The sequence below is a fragment of the Panthera leo genome, chromosome B2 (assembly GCF_018350215.1).
Source record: "Panthera leo isolate Ple1 chromosome B2, P.leo_Ple1_pat1.1, whole genome shotgun sequence".
NCBI lineage: Eukaryota > Metazoa > Chordata > Mammalia > Carnivora > Felidae > Panthera > Panthera leo.
In genome coordinates, this window is record NC_056683.1 from 6,914,122 (window position 1) to 6,938,362 (window position 24,241).

At 38.9% G+C, this 24,241-nt stretch overlaps 1 long non-coding RNA gene across 1 annotated transcript in view; it reads right to left on the bottom strand.

The window, feature by feature from the left end:
• LOC122219511 overlaps positions 1-24,241 on the bottom strand; it is a 75,721-nt gene that overhangs the window by 50,315 nt on the left and 1,165 nt on the right. The window contains exon 3 of the long non-coding RNA XR_006202412.1: positions 21,846-22,022. This is a non-coding gene — a long non-coding RNA (uncharacterized LOC122219511). The remainder of the gene's footprint in view (positions 1-21,845; positions 22,023-24,241) is intronic.

Below are 24,241 nucleotides of genomic sequence, written 5' to 3' on the forward strand. Positions count from 1 at the left end.
TACTCGTGAAATTAACCGAGCAACTGATTGGAGGGTTCCGGTTTTTGTCAAGGCAGCGAAATGTCTTGAGCTGCTCAGGTCATTATCTCACTGTTTGTGAGTTCGAGCCCCATGTCGGGCTCTGTGCTGACAGTTCAGAGCCTAAAGCTTGCTTAAAGTTTCTTTTGTCATACTGCCGCTGCAGGAAAATGTCTCCGAGAAGCTAACCAAAATCACTAACAGAAGGCCATGAGAAGGCTGCAGGAGGTCTGAAATTGCGGCCTGTGGAAAGGATGAGGGGGGTGCATCCTCCCAGGGGAGTCGTATCGTCCCATGGATGCACTCCAAAGAGGACCTTGGGAAGACCAAGTGGAGGAAAGCCTTTCAGATTTGGCACTTGCCTTTCCCTTATGTTGTCTGCGGACAACTTCGCCTTCGTGTTCGCCAGAAAGCTGCTACGGCGGCTCAGATCACTAACGTGGTGTCCCTGAGAGAATACTGAGGCAGCAAAGAGGCCCTGCCTGAGTGATCAGATGTCAAAAACAGGTGAAGACTGACCCGCTGCCCTTGGACATTCCCTGTCCCCCTCCTCCCCCTCTATATTCATTCCCCAATGAATATCAGCCCAGGGAGACAGCCTCCTCCCGGAGCTGCATGACCATTAAAAATGGGGTAGGCATCACTGGCAGGATGAAAGTCCTGTGAGACAGCTAACAGTCTGGAATCCACAAAGTTCTGTGGTGCCTGGATACTCTGCACAAGGGCCTGCCCCCCCCCCCCCCCCACTCCCGCATTTGTAAATTCTCCACAATTCACAGAGGCTGGAGCCTGACATTTCGTCCTTGCCCCAAACACATTTCCAGAAAATCAGGATCACCTTTTCTTTTCAGATGTCCCGCTGAAACAGAGTAGCCGACGCACCAGGAGAACACGAACTCACCAAAAGTAACTAGATGTCAAAGCCTACGATTAATCTAAAAGAGAAAGCACAAACCAGGCAACATATACCATCTACAGCAAAAATATTGGAAGGGACAGATTAAGAACTAAAAATAGTATGATAAATATGGAGATACTAGACAAGATCAGCCATATAAAAGAAGAAAAATGAGCCACAACAAAGTTCTCGGGAATATAAACATATAAAAATTTAGGAACTTTTCTCAAAATTAAAGACAGATGGAAGATCTTGGATTTAGAAGGACAACTGAGTAGCAAATCGATTATTTTTAATTAATTTACTTATTTTGAGAGAGAAGGACGGGGGCAGAGAGAGAGGGGGACAGAATCCCAAGCAGGCTCTGTGCTGATAGCTCAGAGCCCAATTTAGGGCTCGATCTCATGAACTGTGAGATCTCGACCTGAACCCAAATCAAGAGTTGGATGCTTAACTGACTGAGCTACCCAGACGCCCCGCCAAAATGCGATTGCTAATGAAAAACTCACACCTAGACAGAATACAGTTAAATTTAAGAGTACAAAAGACAAGGAGAAAATCTGAATACTGCTAAATAGAGAGCAAAGGAAGGAACTAATGCCCCAACTGAAAACAATTCTGGAGGATGTAATCACATTAGAAACGGACCCATCCAGAACAGGATGGAAGAAACAGAATCAGTTGAACAAGCAAATACTGTGGTTAACAGTTATTGTTGGCGAAACGTGAGAGCGAGTGAATCTGGAGCAAATGAAGAAGCATATATACAATAATCCAGAACTAAAAGTCAACGTGATTCAATCTGATGAGGTAACAAAAGTGAGTAATGAGACTGAATTAAGGTATTTGTCCTGTGAAGAAAAATGTCCTTTCAGATAGTTACATGCATTACTTGTTTTGTCAGAAGAAAAATGTATAAAATTCTTAAAACATATATACATATAAATGTGCGCGTGTGTGTCTACATAATACACTTTAACATTTGCTACAAGAACATAATCGTCACCATGGGTCATTGGAGAAGGACAACTGCCACAATAATGAAAAAAGATGTCATGTATAAATTTTAAACAGCAGAGCAAATTACAATCTATCAAAAAGAAAAGCATAAATAAACAGAAGAAAAGAAAAACATGTGAAGTTTACATGAAAAATAAATACGAGTATAACAGCACTTGTTCACCTAGCAGTTACACTTATCTATAAAAGTGAGTGGGGCGCCTGGGTGGCTCAGTCGGTTAAGTGTCCAACTTCAGCTCAGGTCACGATCTCACGATTTGTGAGTTCAAGCCCCGCGTGAGGCTCTGTGCTGACAGCTCAGAGCCTGGAGCCTGTTTCAGATTCTGTGTCTCCCTCTCTCCCTGCCCCTCCCCTGCTTGTGCTCTCTCTCTCTCTCTCAAAAATAAATAAACATTAAAAAAAAAAAGTAAGTGGGGCACCTGGGTGGCGCAGTTGGTTAAGCGTCCGACTTCAGCCAGGTCACGATCTCGCGGTCCGTGAGTTCGAGCCCCGCGTCAGGCTCTGGGTTGATGGCTCCGAGCCTGGAGCCTGTTTCCGATTCTGTGTCTCCCTCTCTCTCTGCCCCTCCCCCGTTCATGCTCTGTCTCTCTCTGTCCCAAAAATAAATAAAAAAACGTTGAAAAAAAAAAAAATTAAAAAAAAAAAAAAAAAAAGTAAGTTAAACATAGGAGTTAAAAGGTATAGACTCTAAGAATTCATGCAAAAAAGCAAAGATTCAATCATTTGTAAAAGAAAAGAAAAAAGGGTGGATCAAGCAACTAAGAGACAAAAGAGAACTGACAAAGTAATCTTACTACCTGACAAATATAACCGAATGTCAAAAAGGATGTTATCTACCCATAAGAGAAACACTAGAACAGGCCACGTCCATCCACTTATGCATTGTCTATGGCTGCTTCCTCAAGACTGTGGCAGAGCTGTGTGTTTGTAACACACCAAACAATTTGAAAACCCTAAAGTAGTTACGCCCTGGTCTTTTACAGAAAGAGTTCACCAGCTCTTGATGTATTCAACTGAGTGCTACAAGGAGAGAAAGTGAGTGGAACAAAAATACTATTTTAAGAGAAGCGGAATTACACAAATGATACAATTTGTAAGTAAGAACATTTCAAAAGCTATTATGTCTGTCTTCCATATGTTCAAGGAGCTAGAGGAAAGACTGAACATATTAAGGGCACTGAAGACAGATTTTTTAAAAACGAAATTGAACTTCTACCAGTGAAGACTACAATATCTGAGATGAAAAATTCGCTGGGGGGGATTCATGGCTGATTTGACATTGCAGAAGAAATTAGTGAATTTGAAGACATATCAATAAATACATTTTTTTTAGTGTAGAAGATAAAAAGCTAAAAAAAAAATGTCTACAGCATCAGTGAGTACTGCAACAGATACACACATGACTGGAGTTGCTCAAAGACAGGAAGCCACAGGTACAGAGAGAATATTTGAAGAAATAAAGGACACAATTTTCCCAAATTTCCTGAAACCCACATATTCCAAGATCCAGAAAACTGAATAAACCTCGGGTGCAAGTGACACGAAAACGACTCTGCCAAGTCACATCAGAATCAAATTGTTTAAAATCAGTGATAAAGAAAATCTTCAAGGCAGCCAAATGTAGAACAAAGTACATTTCATATAAAAGAACGAAGGGTCCCAGCGGATTTCTCATTGGAGGGAACGCAAACCAGAAACACGAAAAGAAAAACTATCAACCTAAAATTATTTACCCACTGACAATATCTTTCAAAAACAAATATTAAATAAAGATTTTTCAAATATACAAGACCAGAAGGCAATAAAGAGCTTTGGGAATCACAGCTGCATAAGTACATATAAAGATCTGTACGAAAATTATTTAAATATCTTTTAAAAAGGATCTGCCATTTAAAGCAAAATTAATAACAATGTGTAATATGGTTTACAACATATGTCAAAACAAAATATATAGTTACAACAACACAAAAACTCAGAGGGAGAAAATGGAAATACATCATTTTAAGTTTCTTATAGTGTACATGAATTTGTGTAATATAACTTAAAGGTGGACTCTGGTAAGTTAAAGATGTATACTTAAAGACCCTTAAGTAAGCACTAACATATCACATTAATGAGTTACAATGAGTGCTCCAACAAAAACAACAATGTGAAATCATAAACAATACTCCGTTAAAAGGAAGGCGGAAAAGAAAAAAAAAAGGAACAAAGGAAAAATGGGACAAATAGAAAACAGATGGCGGGAGAATAGATTGTCAATAATCACATCAAATCTACGTGGTCTGAACTCCAGCTAAAAGATAGGGACTGTGTTGTATAAATTTATACAATTAATATAATACATAGAGAACACCAAGTATATTTATATGTTGCCTATCCATTTTATAAAGAAATAAGTTAAAAAGTAAAAAGATAAAAGAGCTGATCTACGTGAAATAGATGAAAATGAATGATCAATATATGAAAATCTGTTTTTCTCTTATACATGAACAAAAACTTGGCTAGAAATGGAACTTTTGCACTGAGGTTATCGCTCTGTGCTGTATGAACTGCTGACCTGGGGTTAGTTTAGAGACCATACTGCCTGCTGATGTGTTTTTCTTGGCTTGTAGAGTATTAACAGAAAAGGTGAATTTGTTGCTGGCTTTCAAAAATCTGGAGACTTCACATAAAAAGTCATTAATTCTGGCTTTTCTCAAAAGGCTAGCACAGTTGGCGCCCTGGGTAGCATTGTCACATAGCAATAAGGAGCTGGAGTTGAGTGGCCACTTCTGCCCTTCGTCTGCACCTGCACTCTTCAATTCACCAGGGCACTTACCTGAACTACTTCAAGATGCTTTCACAATACCGTCTGACTTCTATCCGCAATTGAAAACTGAGATTGTGAGCCCTGATGTTGCTTGATTGGTTTCTAGAATTTTGTGTGACTGAAAAAAACACTGTGAAACAATTCTGGCTTTTGTAGTTTGGTTTGTCGTGGCTTGTTTTTTTGTTTTGTTTTGTTTTGTTTTTTGTTTTTTTTTAATGCTCTGCCTGGATTAAGATTTCTTTAAAAGGTGAAACTATGGGTGCCTGGGTGGCTCAGTCGGTTGAGCATCCGACTTCGGCTCAGGTCATGATCTCACAGTCCACGAGTTTGAGCCCCTCAAACTCTGCTGACAGCTCAGAGCCTGGAGCCTGCTTTGGATTCTGTGTCTCTCTCTCTCTCTCTGCCCCTCCCCTGCTCATGCTCTGTCTCTCTCTGTCTCAAAAATAAATAAAAACATTAAAAAAAATAAAAAAGGTGAAACTACAAATATATGAAAAAAGAAAACGAAACAATAGAAACTTATATCTGTTTTTCTCCATTTACTTATCTAGTATATAATTTGTTTTGCATAGTGAAGTATGCAGCTTAGTAAGTTTGGCTTCCATTCTAATTTATTTATTACTTTTATTTTTTTATTATGATACCAGGTAAGCATATGTTGAAGATATGACTTTAATATCTATCATCTTTTCTATCATTGTTTCCATTTCCTTGTTTTTTTTTTCTTCTGGGTTCTAAGACAATATTTTATTCGTTATTAAAAGCTCAATTTTCTGTAATGTTGACACAACTCTTTATTGTTTCTAATAATTTTAATTCTGTGATTACATTTTAGTTGTTTAGTATATTAATAATAGTATTTATTGAGCACTTAACTATATGTGAAACACCATTTAAACGTTTTGAATATATTATCTCAATGATTTTTTCACCCAGAAATCCTATGAAGAATGTATTATTATTATCCCCTCTAAAGATGAAAATAATGAGGCTTTCAGAGATTAAGTAACTTTTCTAAGATAAAAGAGTTAGATAATAGTGGCACCAGGATATATAATTAGGCATTTTTTTTTAATCCAAAGCCCATGCTCTTATTTAATGAGCTGCATGGCAAGTTCTCTTTATCTCTAAATGGTGAAACAAATATTCCAACATCTGGATCTAAAAGGTTATCCACCCCCATGTTGGCCTCAGTGGTGTTTCATTCCCTAGGAATATTGGGCAGAGATGCGTTAAAGACTGAAGTGGGGCCAAAGGGTAGAACAATGTGTTTGGATTCCCCATCAAGGAGCTTTCCCGAAACAGAAGGGTGCTCTTGTGCCTCTGTGAGGCGATGGAGGTGGAAATCGCTCACCTTATTCACCCACACGGCTTTGTGATTCTGCCTCCAGGCTAAGCTTTCCCTAGTTGTCTCTAACTTTTTTGTCTGACACATTTTTGATGAGCACTTCTAGTTTCCAGTGTTGTTGAAACTGCCTCACGTTTCCCGTTTTGTGATCGTTACAATGGAGGGACCGCAGAGGGGGAATCAGGAACTGCTGACTGCCAACAATGGAGCCAGAACGCCCTCTTCCATATTGAAGGAAGAGGAAGCTGGTAGATGTGCCGAAAACCCAGTGTGAGCCGATGGTCTTTTTTAAACCACACAATGGACAATGGGCCTTTTGACTATAACTTCAGCTGGTCTTTAGAGAGCCAGTTTCTCTTTACTACTATCAGCTTTTCCATTGCCTTATCTCACAAGTATTGTATAGGAAAAAGTGCATATAAATTGTACAAATTACCTATATTGTACTGAGATGCTATTTGTGAGCAGTTTTTCCTTAAAAATCTTCACTGTTGTTCAACATCTTTAAGACTAAGTATAATTCTGATGTGATGACTTTAATTTTTTTTAATGTTTACTTATTTTTGAGAGAGAGAGACAGAGAGCAAGTGGGGGAGGGGCAGAGAGAGAGGTGACACAGCATCCGAAGCAGGCTCCTGGCTCCGAGCTGTCAGCACAGAGGCTGATGCGGGGTGTGAACCCACGAACCGTGAGATCATGACCCGAGCTGAACTCAGACACTTAACCAACTGAGCCACCCAGGCGCCCCCTGATGCGATAACTTTAAATGATCAGATGTCTCTTCCGTGGTAGAGATTTGATGACTTCCAACCTTCCAAACTCTAAGTCATGTCCCTAGTGCACGTTAGTTTAACGAACGGCCTTTGTGGAAGTAACAATAGCTAAATTACAAAATCTGTTAGAAATCCATTCTACCACGGTCTAGTTCTTTATTATATGATTTAGGGAGGGGAGGACATGTAGAAACAGAAACGGACAGAGTGTGAAATTTAGGCAAAAATGGTGGGCTAAAGCTTGAAATTAAAATTTCAACTAAAGCTTGGTTTAAGAAAACAAACTGATCTAGAATGGGATTTTTTTGTATGCGTGTATACATGCTTGTGTGTGTGTGTGTTCTCTGTGGCCTATGAACACTCGATGAATTAGCTCATGGCCATGACTGCAGTATTTCTTATGGAAAGAATGGGTAGCTTGTTAGCATGATCTCATCCATCCTCAAGGAGCAGGACGTTGTTTATGTGCAAAGGCTTTTAACAATAATAATTCTGAAGAGAGGAAGTGTTGCCCAATGTTTCGAGTCAGCTGCCTGGATTCTATTTCTGGACCCATCAGCTTTTTGCGGGAGGTGTTAGACAGGTCACCTTTTCTTAGGACTACTGTTTCTATATCTGCCTCTGATTGGCATACTAATAGTTTCCACTTTATTACTTCATGGCTATTTTGCAAGTTTTTAAAAACTTTAGGTAAAGTAATCTGCAAAAATGCTTTACAGTCTTTGGAGAACCTCCAAACAAAGGAGGAAGTGTTACTTCTCTGGAGAAAATGTAATATCTTTTCATAGCGAGTGTTGTGTGGTCTTTCTTTTCTTTTCTTTTTTAATGGAAAGGCTCAGCATTGCCAAGTAAATTCTATAAACTTTCTTTCCAAAATTGGCACTTAGCAGCACCTTACCAGCCGCCATAAGAGTTTTACATGGCCTCATTATTAGACATGGTTTGTGACGAATACATTTTCTTAGTATGTTTCAAAGAAGAAAAATCACTGCGGGACGAGGGGGGCAAAAATTTGGAAACATTCTGGAGCAACAGCTGTCATACATATTGAAAACGTACTTGTAAGTTCACCCTTTTTTGTATGATGCCCTGGGCAGGCAAGTGTCCAGAAGCCCGTGATAACATTGTTCGTGTAATTGGGACCAAAGAGGAAATATAGGTGTTTGAGACTTAGCTTCCGGAAAAATGACTGAGCGAATGGGTCTGCAAGTATCTAGAAGCCAAGGATGTGTGTTCGTCTCTGTCAATTCATAAGGAAAACTGAAATCTGCACCACGCTCAACAGTTTAAAATAGCACAATCATCTGTGCAGCTTCACGAAAACCATGAGGTAAAGCGATGCGTTGTTTTAGGATGAGAAAACTAACATGTGGAGTTTCTAATGGATTTGTCCAAGGTTGCACAGCTAGAGAGCTAGTCCTCTAAGGCAATATTTTGATTCCTCCAAATAGCTATTGATGCTCTACCTTTGATTCTCAATGAGGGAGTGGAGAGGGTCAGTTTTCAGATAGTTCATGCTCCCTCTCCTGCTCATCTCCAAACTTTGAAAACCAACATCCCACCCGTTGAGAATCACTGACAAAGTCAGCCATCTTGATGCATGGCTTCCCTCCAATGTGTTAGGACAGAACACAGCTTGCCAACCACAGAATGTGGCTTTTTCTGCGGGTGTTTTTCTTTCCTTTTTATGTAAATGATGAAACGATATCATGAATGTGAAATACGTATCTGCGTTTCCTAAAGAAAGCATTTTTTTTTCTAATATTCCCAGATACTTGTGACAATGTTTATCCCCACTCAGAGTTGAAATTTGGCTGCTGTTTTTATGCCCTGATAATAGTCCTAGCCATCCTCCATTGCCTGTATCTAAAACTAACATTCTCCAGGCCTAATTCCTTTCACTGCTGGTGCCTGAGTTTTTCACTAATGTACATTTTAACTGAAAACACATGACACTGAAGAGATTAAAACCTTTCTGAAACATAACCAAGGAACATATCATACTTGATTTCCCTCTGGACCTTATTCCAATGAGATTCTCATGTGGAGGCAAATGTTGAACCTCACACTGGCATCTATGTTTTGGCATAAACTTGGAGAGAGAAATAAAACAGGTTCCTCTTCTCATGAAAATCTCCTATCAGCCCTCGGAGAAAGAAATGGGGAACTGTTTCAAGAGAGACATACCTTAATTTTGTTGCAAATCCTTTTCTGCCTTCCAGACTTCAATATCAATATGTCACAGTAAATTATTTCATTAAGTACTTCATCTGCTCTGTAACCTGCTTGTCTTTGAGGACAAACTTTAGATCTGCCGTGTACACGTCTGCGATATTTCGACTCAAAGGACACCTGCCGACTCTTAACCGGAAAGCTGTGTGCATTCTTTTCGTCTCCCCTTCATAAATATATATTGCAATTGCCACTGTTATTAAAAAAAATTATCCTTTGGTCCTTAGTGATCCACTGTGCTCTACCCTCCCTTCATTCTCAGGCTGACCTTGCTCCCTCAGAAAGACAAGAAGACAACCTTAAGTGACAACGAGACAAATTTCATTTTGTTGGGAACTGCCTTTTCAATTATTTCTCTCTTCTCGATTTCTCCTTGCTGGCCTGGTCCAAGCTGTTACTTTGACAGGGGTCTCTCACCTCTAAATTAAAATATGCAAATTGTTATGCTTCCTGTGCTAGGACCAGGGTAGCCTATGCATTGTAATTGCAAAAGATTGCTCAGTTCCGTTTTACGCCAGAAGAATACAGTTACCCACTTCTGCCGTTTTCTGTTATGAGAAAAATAATATCCTGTAGACTGATACATTATAAGCAATACATTTAGGCATCAGTATATTTCTATCTGAAAAATGAAAGATTATTCTTTGTGACCCACATTCCGCCACAAGGAAAACAGGTCCAAATATATCCAAATACTTTCAAAGACTTGGGGGATATATTTTAAGTGCTCCAATACAGAGACCTAGTCCACCTTAATCTGAAACATAACTACACTTTTAAGTGCTTAATTTTTATGGGATGGACTTGAAATGCAGAACACTTACCGTCAGTGCATTTTTTCTTCACGTTCCTCTGCTAGTAAACTTTTGGAATCAGATCCTTCTCTAATCACCTGATCAGTCAATACCGGTCTACACTGATAAACCATTTTCAAGGCCATCCTACATACTATTTGCCTCTATGTACAGATATGATATTTTCCTAATACATTAAAACAAGTTCTGTTTCTCACTCCCCTATAATTAGCTTTATAAGTACCTACCATGATGACAAACAGTATTTACAAAAATTGCTTAAGGCCTATCTCTACGATGCTGTCACATTTGCCATAATTTCAGAAATTCCCAAATGATCATGAAATGTCTCTGGAGACTAATGATTCTTCCCAGGTTGTCTCAGGATTTTGGGGTGAAAGCCTATTTGGAAATCACTGAATGGGAGTCAGCTACCTAGAGGAGGAACAACAATAATAATAAAAAACAAACTATTGGAAAATCAGAAGGTTATTGCTTTGGGATAGATTTGATATTTTCTATTAAATTTTCCATCAAAATTTGGTCGTGATAGATTGTTTTCAAGTGAACTTCTAGGGGCGCTTGGGTGGCTTGGTCGGTTAAGTGTCTGATTTTGGCTCAGGTCGTGATCTCACAGTTCATGAATTTGAGCCCCATGTCAGGCTCTGTGCTGACAGCTCAGAGCCTGGAGCCTTCTTTGGATTCTGCGTCTCCCTCTCTCTCTGCCCCTCTCCTACTCACACGCTGTCTCTCCCTCTCTCTCTCTCAAAAATAAAATAAACATTAAAAAAATTAAAGTGAGCTTTTAATAGGTAAGCAGTTATTGACAGAAGGAAAATGTATCAAGTAATGAGAGGAAAACTATCTTGAGTTTAAAGTTTTACACAATGAAAAACTACAGGGAGCGACATGAACTCTGAATTCAATGCAAAGACATTAAACACCAAGTCCTATCTCTGTTGGTAAGGAGTAATATAGACACGGGGTAAATAACTTAACTAGACCCTACTTTCCATATCAATTAAATTCCACATTCCATGTCAGTGAACTTTAGAGTTGAGATGACCTCATCAACCCCCCTTGGTTCAAACAGAGTAACAGGATAAATTATGTGACAATTAGCATACCATCAGTTATCTGGAAAGGCAGCTCTAGAATCCAAGTCATTTACTCTTCCATTTAATGAACACTCTACTGAGCAGCGACAGGGTTAGAAAAACCATTTGTGGCTATGAGAAGATGGTAGGTGTGTAGGTGATAATTGTTGACTCTTATCACAGCCCAAGGCCATTTGAACATGGCCTTGCTCCTATGGGGTCTCGCTAATCTCTCACTTCATGAATGCTATGGAGTTGGGACCTAGCTCTACTACTGATTCTTTTCTCTCATTGAGTTGGTCTTCTCTCCTAGAGATTGTAAAAAGTCATCCCTCAATTACTTGTTTCACAAAAGAGCAAGTGGTAATTGGATTTTAACAAGATGAGAACAGAAGCAAAAGGGCCCAATTTTGTTTTGTTTTCTTCCCCACCACCCCCACTAAACAATGTTCTTAGATGTTTGGGTCTGACACCATGTGGCAGACTTCCTTGTTTCCCTCTTCTGCTGAGAACATGTGGTCATTTGACCATGGTATAAGAAGGCAGCTGGAGAAGCACTTAGCAGAGGCAGGGCTCCTGAATGCTGGGTGACTTGGAGACCCAAGCTCTTACATGTTAACTCAACATACTTTGCCTCTGTGTGTGTGTGCATGCACACACATGCACATGTGCCCATGTTTCATTTCTGTGAAACAAGGGGCTGTTAAAAGTAGTAAAAACAGAAAAAAAAAAAAGGCAGCAGGTACACATAGAAAGGTTTACAAACCCAGAATAGAAACAAAAGAAACAAACTCAGAGTAAAATATGTGTTTCTTTATCAATGGAAATAGTTTCATGGGAGCAAAAGATAGTCAAACATGCTAGAAAACAATGTTCCATGTCAGGCAGAGAGAGAAGTGAACGTCCCACCAGTATACACCAAATTTTAGGAAAACTAGTCTGCTTACATATGTATGCATACATGCGTACATGTGCTAAAATCTAAAATTAGTTTCTAGAGACCAATGTACTGAGTAAGAAAAAGAGTATCCATGCTATAGTTTTACGTATCTCTTTTTCTTGTGTGAGGGGGTCTAAGGGAAAATGACAAATTTTTACAAACTAAAATAAAAACACGGAAGAGAATTTTCCCTAGTCTCTTAGAGATATCCATTCTGTAACTATAATGCATCAGTTCTGGGCCCCCTTGTCTAACTTGTCTTGTTTATTGCAGGAATATAAAGAAAGAAGTGTATCACTACAAACCATCCTTTATAACTCTAAATGTCTGAGATTATTACATAGATTCTTTAAACAATCCATTTTTTTCTCTTCATTTTGTCTTTTCTCTTGAATCACTGTCTTTGAATTTCTCTCCACACCAACCCTAATCCTACATTTCATCTTTAGAAACTAAGGGAGTTCTGGTGGCATCAAAAAGCAACAAAGATCATTCCTGACTTTAGTTCCCCTCATAAGAAGACCAACTAACAACCATTCATAGACAAGATACCATGGTGAAAGTCCTAGAACAGAGGGGCGAGGCTGAACCCTGCCCTGGATCACGGAGACAGAGAAGGAGTGCGTTAGAGGGGAGAGGGGAACAGCTACACTCTGACCACATCCCCTGTCCCCCAGGGTGACATGGTGCCACACCAAGAGGGCCCCCCGGGCCTACGCTTTTCCCAGTGGGAAGAAGAGAGCCCAAAGTGGACATCCAACTCCCTGAGCATATGTGTCACATCCTGGGAAGCCCATTTGTGTCTCACTTCACAGGAATTGTAGGAGGAATGTGGGGCTTGACTGTGGGAGGTCAGATTGTGGTGAAGAGGAGGGACAGGGCTTAAAGCAACCAGCACTCAGATCCTGGCATACTAAATTCCTATTCACAGAAGCACCCAACTAGAAAACCTAACCAGTAGACTTTAATACCCCACTTTCAACAGTGGATAAATCAATAAGTCATCCAAAAAAAGAATCAATAAGGACACAAACAAGATGGACCTATCATATATGTAATGAACATTCCATCCAACATACTTCTCCAGTGCACATGGAACCTTTTCCAAGACAGATCATATGTTAAGCCCCAAAACAAGTCTTAGCAAATTTAAGAATACTGAACTCATTCCAGGAGTCTTTTCTACCATAATGGTATTATAGTAGATATCAATAATAGGAAGAAAACTAGAAAACTCACTAATCCATGGAAATTAAGCACTATATTCCTGAAAAACCAATGGATCAAGGAAGAGATTATAAAGGACATAAAAAAGTATCTTGGGGAGAATGAAAATGGAAATACAATATATCAAAATGTATGGGATGCAGCAAAATCAGTGCAAAGAGGAAGATATATAGCTCTACAAGCATACAAGAATACAGAATGACCTCAACTAATCGACCTAACATTGCACCTAAAGATACTAGAAAAAGAAAAACAAACTAAGTCCAAAGTTAGAAGGAAAACAATATTATAATTAAAGCAGAAATAAATGCTATCAAAAATAGGAAAACAAGAGAAAAGATTAACAAAACTAAGAGTGGCTTCTTTGAAAAGAAAAGACAAAATTGAAAAACGCTGTATCAGGACTGACCATAAAAAAGAGAGATTAGTAAAATTATTAGTGAAAGAGGAAACATTACAACTGATACCACAGATATACAAAGGATGACAAGAGACTCCTATAACCAACTCCACATCAGGAAATTGGACAACCTAGAAGAAATGAATAAATTCCTATAAATATACAACTACCAAGTCTGAAACAGGAAGAAATAGAAAATCTGAACAGACCAGTAATGAGTATGAGATTGAATCAGTAATTAAACTCTCCCCCACCCAACAAAGAAAATCCCTGCACCAGATAACTTCACTGGCGAAATTTTACAAAACATTTAAAAAATAATTCATGCCGGTCCTTTTTAAACTTGTCAAAAAATAAATAAATAAATTGGAGGGAACACCACCAAAGTCATTTTACCAAAGCCAGATAAGGAAATTACAAGCAAGGAAAACTACCACCCAATATCCCTGATAAATATGGAAATACACATTCTGAACAAAATACTAGCAAACTAAATTCAGCAGCACATAAAAATGATCTACATTGATCAAGTAAGAATCATTCCTGGGATGCAAGGACATATGCAAATTAATAAATGTGATACACCACAACTATAGAATGAACTATAAAAATCATACAGTCATCTCAATAGACGGAGAAAAAGCATATGGAGAAATTTGACATAAATTCATAATAAAAACTCAAAAAATGAGGTATAGAAAAAATTTGCCTCAACATAACTAAAGCTCGATATGACACCCATAGCTAACATACTGGATGGTAAAAGTTTGCAAACTTTTCTCTAAGATCAGGAACAAGACAAGAGTGCCCCCCTCACCACTCCTATTCTACATAGTACTGGAAGTCATAGTCAAAGTCATCGGTGAAGAAAAAGAAATAAAAGACATCCAAACTGGAAAAGAGGAAGTAAAATCGTCTCTATTTGCAAATGACATGATTTTCATATAGAGAAAATTCTAAAGACTTCACTTAAAAACTATTAGAATCTAGGAGTGCTTGGGTAGCTCAGTAGGCTGACTCTTGATTTCAGCTCAGGTCATGATCTCCCCGTTTTTGAGATTGAGCCCCAAGTCAAGTCTGTGCTGACAGCATGCATCCTGCTTGGGATTCTCTCTCTCTTCCTCAGATTCTGCCCCTCCTCCACTCATGCTTGCTCTCTCTCTGTCTCAAAATAAATAAATAAACTTAAAAAAACACATTAGAATCAAATGAACAAATTTAGTCAAATTGTAGCATACAAAATCAACATACTAGAACAGCAGCATATCTATAAACTAACAACAAATTATCTGAAAAAGACATTTTTTAAAAAGTCCAATTTATAGTTCTATCAAAAACAATAAAATACTTAGGAATAAATTCAACCAAGGGGGTAAAAGATTTCTACACTGAAAACTGTAAGACATTGATGAAATAAATTGGCAAAGACACAAATAAATGGAAAGATATCCTGTGTTCATTGGGTTGGAAGAAGTAATATTGTTAAAATGTCCATATTACACAAACCCATCTATAGACTCAGTGAAGTCCCTATCAAGAATTGAATGGTACTTTTTTTTTTTTACAAACAATCCTAAAATTCATGTGGAACCACAAAAGACCACAAATAGCCAAACCTATCCTGAGCAGGAAGAACAAAGCTGAAGGCATCACACTTCCTAACTTCAAACTACATACAAAACTCTGGTCATCACAAAAATAATTGTATTGGCATAAAAACAGAAACAGGGACCAGTGGAACAGATCTACAGTCCAGAAATTAACCCATGCATATACAGTAAACTAATGTTTAAAAAGAGAGCCAATAATACTCAATGGAGAAAAGATAGTTTCTTCAATAAATGGGGCTGGGAAAATTGAATATTCACATGTAAAGAATGAAATCATGTCCTATCTTACACCACTCACAAAGATTCACTCAAAATAGATTACGGACTTAAATGTAAGGCCTGAAACCATTAAACTTTAGAAGAAAACACAGGAGAAAAACTTCTTGACAACGACTTTTTGGAAACCTAAAGTATAAACAACATCATTGAAAACAATGGGTACTCTACATCAAACCAGAAAGCTTCTACACAGGGGAAGGAACCATTAGCAAAACAAAAAGGCTACCTAAGGAATGGGAGAGAAATATTTGCAAAGTACACAACTGATAAAGGGTTAATATCAACATATATAAGGAATTCATACAACTCAATAGGAAAAACAAAACACAATTAAAAAATAAGCAAAGAGGTTGTTGCCTGCTTTCTCCTCCAGGGTTTTGATGGTTTCCTGTCTCAGCCACAGCAATTTCTTACTGGACACATCTCCAAAGGCAAGGGAATTAAAAGCAAACTGAACTATTGGGGCCTCATCAAGATAAAAAGCTTCTGCACTGCAGAGGAAACAATCAACAAAACTAAAAGGCAACCGACAGAATGGGAAAAGATATTTGCAAATGACATATCGGATAAAGGGTTAGTATCCAAAATCTGTAAAGAACTCACCAAACTCCACACCCATAAAACAACTAATCCAGTGAAGAAATGGGCAGAAGACATGAATAGACACTTTTCCAAAAAAGACATCCAGATGGCCAACAGACCCGTGAAATGATGCTCAACGTCATTTCTCATCAGGGAAATATAAATCAAAGCCACACTGAGATACCACCTCATGCTGGTCAGAGTGGCTAAAATGAACTGTTGGTAGGAATGCAAACTGGTGCAGCCACCCTGGAAAACAGTGTGGAGATTCCTCAAAAAATTAAAAATAGAACTACCCTATGACCCAGCAATAGCACTGCTAGGAATTTACCCAAGAGACACAGGAGTGCTGATGCATAGGGGCACATATACCCCAATGTTTTTAGCAGCATGTTCAACAAAGCCAAATTATGGAAAGAGCATAAATGCCCATCAACTGACGAGTGGATTAAGAAGATGTGGTTTATATATACAATGGAATACTACTTGGCAATTAGAAGGAATTAAATCTGGCCATTTGTAGCAACGTGGATGGAACTGGAGGGTATCATGCTAAGTGAAATAAGCCAGGCAGAGAAAGACAGATACCAGGTTTTCACTCATATGTAGATCTTGAGAAACTTAACAGAAGACCACAGGGAAAGGGAAGGGGAAAAAAATAGTTACAGAGAGAGGGGAAGGCAAACCATAAGAGACTCTCAAATACAGAGAACAAACTGAGGGTTGATGGAGGCTGTGAGGGAGGGGAAAACAGGTGATGGGCATTGAGGAGGGCACTTGGTGGGATGAGCACTGGGTGTTGTATAGAAGCCAATTTAACAATAAATTATGTTAAAAATTAAAATTAAAACAGGGGCACCTGGGTGGCTCAGTCTGTTGAGCATCTGACTTCGGCTCAGGTCATGATCTCACGGTTTGTGGGTTCGGGCCCTGCGTCGGGCTCTGTGCTGACAGCTCAGAGTCGGAGCCTGCTTTGGATTCTGTGTCTCCCTCTCTCTCTCTGCCTCACCCCTGCTTACACTCTGTCTGCCTCTCTCTCTCTCAAAAATATATAAATGTTAAAAAAAATTTTTTTAATTAAAATAAAAAATAGGTAAACGACCTGAACACAGATTTTCCCAAAGAGGATATTCGAATGGTCAACAGGTACAAGGAAAGGTGCTCACTATCACTGATTATCGTGAGAATACATTTCCAAGCACAAGGACAGGTCACCCCACATCTGTTAGAAAGTCTATCTCAAGAAGATAAGAGAAAACAGGTGCTGGCAAGGATATGCCGGAAAGAAGAATCCTTGTGCCCTGTTCGGTGGAAATGGAAACTGATGCAACCACTATGGAAAACGGTATGGAAGTTCTTAAAAATATCAAAAGCGAACTACCATATGATCGATTAACTCTACTTCTGGATGTATATCTGAAGGAAACGAAATCACTATCACACAGAGGTATCTGCACCTCCATGTTCTTGACGGCATTAGTCACAACAGCAAAGACTTGGAAACCATCTAAGTATCCATCCATGGATAGATGCATAAAGAGAATGTGGTATATGTACACACTGGAAGACAATTCAGCCATCAAAATGAACAAAATCCTGACATTTACAACAACATGGATAGGCTTTGAAGCACCATGCTAAATTAAACAGAAAGGCAAATACTGTATGCTCTCACTTAATGTGGAATCTAGGAAAACCAAAGTCAGAAGAACAGAGACCAGATTGGTGGTTGCCAGCGGAGGCAAGGAGCAGGGGTATTGGGTGGAGATACCCAATACCTTCTCGTTATAAGACAGGTTCTAAAGATACAACGCTCTACATGATGACTTTAGTTAACAATACTGTATTGCATACATGCAAGTTTCTATGAGAGTAGATCTTCAAAGTTCTCATTATAAAGAAAAAACTTGTTAACTATGTTGCACTGATGGGTTATTATGGTTAATATATCGCAATGTATTCAGGTTCAAATCATTATGTTGTACACCTTAAACCCACATAATGTTATAAGTCCATTGTATCTCAATAAATCTAGGAAAATTAAAAAAAAACTAGTGGAGTTCTTATTTTTTTTTGTAAGGCCAATATTTTGATTACAAATATATCATTTTCTCTAAAAAAATATGTTAGGTCACCTCCTTTATCAACCGGGGGGCAGAGTGCTAATTGATAAAGGGGAAGCTAATTGATATGAGCATTAGGGAAAAAAGTGATTTAGGTTTGTGGAATCTTGCTAAGATGATCATTTTTAGAAACTGTCTTTGAAGGAAAAATACCCCTATCACTGTACATAAAAATGCTATCAATATTTTGGTAAATCTAAGCTTTCCCGTACTTTGCTGGCCTTATTTAGTCTCACAGAGGGACATCTTTAGACATTACCATTATCAAATATGAGCTTGAATAATGCCTGGGAGTTAGCATGAAATCTCTGGTGATAGCTTTCCCCCTGAGCGAGGTGTAAGCACGGGTACGTGTGGGCAGAGGGTTCCGCCAAAAGCAAGGAGGGAAGGCACACAGTCTGAGAATTTTCAGCTTGGAGTGCGTTGACACCGCAATAATATTCGAATGGTTGGTTTTGAGTAGTGTCGTTTTGAAAATAATTTGCCAGGAGGGTATATGTATACGTAGTAGGAAATTATGTGTGCTAATAGTTTACCCTAAAACATGAAACCAATAAAATCTCTCCCCCAATTCAGTTAGTGTTACGCCTGCCAAAAGAGGCTGTATTATTCAACTTACAGGCAAAGTGGGCATAATTAGGAGACCTCAAGATGCAAAGTCTTTTAAATGTATCTTTTATTGGAGTTTATTTCTCTCTGACATACTGGTGGTTTCTTTTTTTTTTTTAATTTTTTTTTAATGTTTATTTTTGAGACAGAAAGAGAGCGTGAATGGGGGAGGGGCAGAGAGAGAGGGAGACACAGAATCGGAAGCAGGCTCCAGGCTCTGAGCCATCAGCCCAGAGCCCGATGCGGGGCTCGAACTCACGGACCATGAGATCATGACCTGAGCTGAAGTCAGACGCTTAACTGACTGAGTCACCCAGGCGCCCCATGTTGGTTTCTTATTGGAGGATCTCCCACGCGGTGGGAAGGAGAAACGGGAGGTGTCCTTCTCTCCCGAGGCATCCCATCTCTTGTGGACTGCGACCAGAACCTAACCAATGGGCACTCCAAGCCATTGCCAAGAGAAGCTGGGAAAAATAGCGCTTATCTGGGGGGCTGTGTATCCAGGTGAAACTAAGAAACTTGTTTATTCAGTGAGGAAGAAAGGAGATTGGTAGACCGCAGCGGTTTCTGCCCCTTTGCATTCGGTCGACGTCTATGGAATAAATGACTGCCATTTTTGGGACATTTGTTTAAAATCCAAAATGGTACTAGTGGGCGAATTCCCAACTGAATCGGAATAGTGTTTCTAAGCTAATATTATTCTAAGCTAGTTTTAATACATATTTAAGTATCATTAATAGGAGAATGTAACTCACAAATATTATTTTTTCTGGTCACCAATATATATTTTCTTTTTTCTGCATGACTACGCAATATGGCATTGTAAACTATGCCTGTGGTTAAGGAGGAAAGAGAATAAGCACACAAAAGTTTGTCTGAAAATATTAAGGGTACTCCATACACATACCTATTCTGAGACATACAGTGAGGAAAAGAAATCAGTACTCTATTACTGGTTCCTACCCATGGAACAGCTCCCCGGTTCTCTTTTTACCTTTCCAGGCCAGTTGACTTGTTCTCACTAAAACATTTTGGCACATTCTTATTTTCCTAGCCATTTCCAGAGGATATCAACTCCAGCCCCTTTACCCTGTCTCCGTCCACATTCCGTAACATCTTGCAAGGCTGTGGTTGCTTAATTAATTCAGAGCATGGGTACCAGTAATTAAATATCATGTACAATCCACTTTAAGAAGAGTAGCAGTAAGTGACTTTGTTTCCCCTCCACCAAACCTTGTTTAAATTAGCTATGTTCGCTTTCCAGTTTGTTAGCCGGCCTAAATTGAAATTCAGTTGACGGCATCTTAGCGATTACCTACACATCTTGCACCGTTTTGCCAAAAGCTCTCAGATACACTTATTTATATGCGCCCTTCGGATTTCCCAAAACCATTATAAAAGCAAGCTGACCTAGAGAGGCTCGTGTTTTCTCGAAAGGACTGAACTGTCTGCTGCATAGAGGCAATTATTAAAGGCAACGCTTTATTTAAGTTTTGAAGCAGAGAGCCAGCACAATTGCATATAAAATACTGACATCAAAATTCAGAGAATCAGAGAAAATAATAAAGGCAAAGACAGATGACATAAAAGTTGATCAAATTTTAATCTAAAGTACCCTATGTAATTTTACTTAACTTCTTGTTCCTAAGGCTGTATAAAGTTAAATCATTTATACATGCTGTTTGTGTGTTTTAGCGACATTATCAGTTTCTTGTGTTTCATTTTTCTCTATTCACATACTGAATCCACCCCATTGAAGTAATTAGCGTAATCACCAACATTATAAGATCATTTTCCTCACTCCAAATAAATGACCATCAAACTCAAGCCTTACTCTCTATATTCAGAAATGCTTAAATAGTTCATTATTACCCAAATGATGATGGGAGAAATGCTGTGCATAAGATAAAAGGAATAATGACTCATACCCCCCACAAAGAAGATGAAATTCTCCCACATAAGAATTAATTCACTGTAAGATATCTGAGTATAGGGATGATAATTGAAAGGACTAAAAATAAAATTGAATGCAATAGGCAATCTAAAGGTCATGAGACTTGTCACTAAACAATTAGCTTTTTTTTTAAAATTTTGATAGGTTTTATAAATATTACCATGGCTTGGATTCTGAATGTAGATTACTTTTAAATGGAGCTTTCTTGCATCTGAATGCATATCTAATGAAAATACTTCATATGCTGCAAGCTTTCTCCTATCCTATCAAATTATATTGATAAAAAGCTAAAGGTCAGGAGACTTATCACAAACAGTTTTTTTTTTTTTAATTTTGGTAAGGTTAAGTTTTATAAATACGACTCTGCTTCTGTTTGGAATTTAGAACAACTTTTAAGTGGTGTTTTATCTACCTAAATGTACATCTAGTGAAAGCCTTTTTCTATGTTCTGAGATTCACATTTCTTACAGTAAATCTAAAAAGAACCTGAAACACTTAATAGTAGCCATTTAATTATCCAACAACAATATCTTCTGTTGGTAACAGGTTTTATCGATTTTTAAATCTGAACCTATATTGTCTGAGACAAATGAGGATTAATGAGGACTATAGTATTCTTACATTCAAAGATATAAGCAAATTTGCTTATAGGGATATATATTGATTTGCATGACATCACAATGGATTAGCGATACTGGTTAACAGCAGAATTTAGATTTCTTAACACTGAACCTAGGGGCCAGGTCTAAGCAAATCACATCATCTTTTTTGCGTGCAAATTTTTCTCCAAATACCTTCTGTGTCCATGTTGGTCCCTAGCACCCTGCTGCCCGGGACTAACATGCATCTGTTAAGCTATAAGCCTGTTACGGTTGGTATCCAGGTGACAGGTCGGTGGCTACAAAGACAGGTGACAAAGTACTTTGAAATTCACCCATGGTGCACACTCTCTAAGTCAAGTCTATCCTTTCATAGGAGACTTTCCTAACAGAACTCAGGGGCACAGCTGTCTCTTCCTCTCTTGAGTGTCTGGTCTACTTTAACTTCTTACGGTCCCAGAGAATCTTCTACAAGATCAGTGTCCCTCTTTCCTTTGGCCAATGTAAATTTCTGAGGTGAGTTTCTAACTTACCTTTAATGTCTGCAGTGGTGTCTATCAGGGACTACGGTTCACTGCACACATCACGTTGGGCACCAGACATCCCCAGACATTGTCATGAACCTTCAAGTCACCGTAGCTATGTAAGGTTTTTGTGACAGTTTTCCCAGAAGACGGCTTTGGGGCATCTTGGTAAATGGAGAATTTTTCCTAATTTGCAGAAAGGTCAATAAATATAATTTATTTCTAGTTTCCAAATGGTCAATGAATGCATCAAAAGCTACTCGACATCATGTATCATTAAGGAAAAACAAGTGCAAAATATACTATTAAACATCCACAAAAATGGCTAAAATTAAAATAACTGAGAACAAATCAGACTCACAGACAGTACACCTTGATGCAATTACTTCCATAAATTCTTGGCCCATACCTAATAAATCTGGACATACAACTAACATACATACAACTAATGAATCTGGACACACATACACACATACAACTAATGCCCGTTGTGGGTATACCCAACACAAAGGCGTATATATGGACTCTAACAGAGTATTTTTAAAGACCCATAGCAAGCTTCATTAAAAACAAACTCTGGGAATACAAACAGTACATAAATAGATAAAAAGAATTGTGGTAATGGACAATGGAATACTATATACCAAGAGAAAAGAGCAAATATTGCTACATGACAAAAATATGGATAAATACAGAGCAAAAGGGTGAATGCTATGTTATTCCACTTAGATGAAGTGAAAGAACAGGCAAAATTAATCTGTAAGGACCTCTGGAGTGGAACGAGGAGGTTCTTGATGTGAGTGGTAGACAGGAGTGTTCACTTTTTAAAAGCCGACTGGCTCTCTACTCGTAAGGTAGCACTGGAATACCATGTTTTGTTTTGTTTTGTTTCGTTTCGTTTTGTTTTGCTTTTAAAGGAAGCCCACATCCAAAACAAAGATTCACCTCTTAGGGATTGATTCACATTACCCAGGTACATGAGAGACAGCTAGGCAAACGGAATGTCAAATCATTCACTGGAATTAGCAAACGTAGTGGTTTCATAGACAATACGTGTGTCAGTATGATCAACACATTTACTCCATGAAAACAAACCCCCACGGGAAGCAATATTATACGAATACAACAACAATGACCATTGACTAGTAAATGTCCTTTTGCTTAGCAGTGCACTGAACCTTTACCATGCTAAGCATAGAGGGCGCAGTTGTTAATTCAAGAGGCATTTAGTTACATTCAACGACACTGGTTCAAGATGGCCACTCGAACACCAGAACCTTTGAGCAAGCTCATCTAACAGCTCTCCCATGGCTACAGATACAATTTTGACATAGCTTGTCTGAAGAATCCCAAGCTACTTGGGAAGAATGTGACTCTCAGAGATCAAGAATTGACATTGCCGTATTTTATAAGGGGTAAACTCAAGTTCAAATCCAAGTCAGGTTTATCTGGAGGCTACGGATAAAACCAGAAGAGGATTCAGGATGCAAGGCTTCAATTCAGAGATGCCACACTCATTCATTCAAGAGCTGGTTATGGAGAAACAGCTTATTTGTGGCCAACTATTATTGCCTTATGTGCTAATGACAAAGCTCTCATTGGAAAAGTCTTTGTCCTCAAGGTGATTACATTCTAGAGGGAAGACAGACAGACCACACGCCCATAGACAAATAGGAAAATTTCACTTAATGGGGCGTGCTCTGAAGAGAACACGAATCAGGGTTAGGAGTAAAGACCGACGAAGGGCCCAATGAAAAGCTCAGAAAAGAGCTGTCCAGGCAAAGGGGACAAAAAGTATAAAGACCCCGAGGCAAGAACAAGGTTGATGCATTCAAGGAACAGCAAAGGGCTCAGCATGGCTAGGGTCCAGTTCAAGGAGAGGCGGGAGCAAATGAGGTGGGAAAGGCAGGCGGGGGCCAGACCACACTTGGCCTTCAAACACATACTGAGGGGGCTCGGGTTTTAAGCAAAACGAGGAAACACTTGTGGGGCTTTAAGCAAAACAAACATAATGCCTATGCCTTAAAAAGACTACTCTCAAAAATAAACATTCAAAAACGGGGGTGGGACCACCTGAGTGGCTCAGTAGCATAAGCATCTGATTCTTGATACTGGCTCAAGTGAGCATCTCACGGGTTCGTGGGTCTGAGACCAGCGTCAGACTTTGCTGTCAGCGCAGAACCTGCTTCAGATCCTCTGTCCCCCTCTCTCTCCTCCGCCCCTCCCCTCTGTCTCAAAACTAAATATGCATTTTTCAAAAACAGAATATTCTGGCACGTTACATAGAAACATACGTCCATACTGAGGCAATTTGGAAGTGAAATACTTTTTAAGCACCAGCCCGCTTACTTTCCAATGGATAAAACATTCTCAGAAACGTTTTACAGTAACACCCAGCTCAGTGC